This window comes from Dromiciops gliroides, chromosome 5, assembly GCF_019393635.1.
Source record: "Dromiciops gliroides isolate mDroGli1 chromosome 5, mDroGli1.pri, whole genome shotgun sequence".
NCBI lineage: Eukaryota > Metazoa > Chordata > Mammalia > Microbiotheria > Microbiotheriidae > Dromiciops > Dromiciops gliroides.
Genome location: NC_057865.1, coordinates 208,452,925 through 208,454,913, shown reverse-complemented (window position 1 = coordinate 208,454,913; position 1,989 = coordinate 208,452,925). Strand labels below are relative to the sequence as shown.

The window sequence follows — 1,989 nt, the reverse complement described above, 5'->3', positions numbered from 1 at the left end:
TCTCTACGGTCTTGTATTTGAAAGTCAAATTTTCTATTCAGCTCAAGTCTTTGAATCATGAATGCCTGAAAGTACTCTCTTTCATTGAATTCTCATTTTTCCCCCTGAAAGATTATACTCAGTGGGGCCTGACGGACTGACAGCCTGTCCTAGCCTGACCAGAAGAGCTGTGGTGGGACTCCTGCAAGCACCCTGCCTCCCTCCTGCCCACCAGCTGCCACTCTCCTTCCTGGAAAAATGCTTTTTGAAAGCAGTTCATTTTTGAAGGGTGTGATGCTTGGAAGCATTTTCTGTGCTTTGGTAACTATGCTTGGACACATTGGGATTGGTCATGAAACTCATCATGAACACCATAACCTTCAAACACTTAGCAAAAAAGACTTTTTGAAAATTTCTGAAGCTGAATGCACAGAACTTGTTAATAGTGTTCATGTATACTGTATGATACTTGTCAAACCCAAAGATGTGGGGCATTGGGCAGCCATGAAAGACACTTGGACAAAACACTGTGACAAAGTAGAGTTCTTATGTACTGAAAGTATTAAGATTTTTGAATCAGTTAATTTTGAAACAAATGACATGTGGACAATGATGAAAAAAGCGTATAAATATTCTTATGATAAGTATAAATGTGAATACAACTAGTTCTTCCTTGCCCGACCTACTACATTTGCTGTAATTGAAAATTTGAAGTTTTTCTTGTTGAAAAGAGATGCAACACAACCATTTTATTTAGGCCACACTATAAAATCTGGAGAGCTTGAGTATGTGGATGTTGAAGAAGGAATTGTCTTAAGTATAGAATCAATCAGAAGACTGAACAGCCTTCTCAGTGACCCCCCAAAATGTCCTGAACAAGGAGGTATGGTTTGGAAGGTATCTGAAGATAAGCAGCTAGCCAGTCTGCTTGAAATATTCTGGAGTGTTTGCAGAAAATGCTGAAGATTCTGAAGGAAAAGATATGTTTTAACACCAAATCAGTTGGGTCTCTTTATTAAAGAGGCAACGGTGAATAACCCCCAGCAAGTAGTAGAAGGATGCTGTTCAGACATGGCTGTCACTTTTAATGACCTGACTCCAAACCAGATGCATGTGACAACGTATGGTGTATACCGGCTTAGGACATATGGACACATTTTTAAAGACGCATTAGTTTTCTTACCTCCAAATGGGTCAGACAGTGACTGAGCTCTAGAAGAAGTCACCCTGTAGATGGTATAGAACATGCAATGATTTGCCATTGCATGTGGTAACTTAACTGCACATCCACATAGCAGGTTGTTTGGGGGATTTGGTCTTGGGGTTTTGGTTTTTTGTTTTGTTTTAATTTGTGGAATTTGGTGTGTTTTGGAACATTATAAGGTTTTACAAATGGGTATTTTTTTCAGAAACTTTTATAAAAGTTTCTGGCTTTCAACTATGTTGGAAAGAAGAATCTTTTAAGAGTTAGGCTAATGTGAACAAATAATCAGATTTGTAAGGGGTATTTGAAAATATTTATATGACTCTTCCAAACAATCAACATTTGGGAAATCCAATCTGAAATATATTTTTGCTAATTTTCTTTTATTGTAGAAAGGTTTCTTTACAATATTTCTTTCTATCTTTCTAAGATAAGCAACTCAAACATAAATTAAATCACTAGACATAAATTTGCTATTCAAGTAGGCCTTTCAGCTGGATATTTATTTTCTTGATGGCTCACATACTGAACTTTGACACATGCCAATGGATTTGCCTTCTCAAATTAAGCAAGCAAGCAATTAAGGCAACGTACCTGAGCAAACTTAATAGATGGATGGAATTTTTGTTTCAGAACAAGTGGGTGTAAGAATCATTTAACCCTCATGGGAGCTAATCTGGTGACATCTGTGGCTGCCGAAGCTAGGCTCCTAGAAATTCCAGTGTGGTTGTCACACTCCTCCATGTAGATACTAATAGCAAGCAGAGTGGTATCCCTGCTAATCAAGCATTCAACTTGACTGAAAG

At 37.8% G+C, this 1,989-nt stretch overlaps 1 pseudogene; it reads left to right on the top strand.

Annotated features, from left to right (window-relative positions):
- The first annotated feature begins 237 nt into the window (after positions 1–237).
- On the top strand, positions 238–1,188 carry LOC122727459 (annotated as a pseudogene).
- Positions 1,189–1,989: the final 801 nt, after the last annotated feature.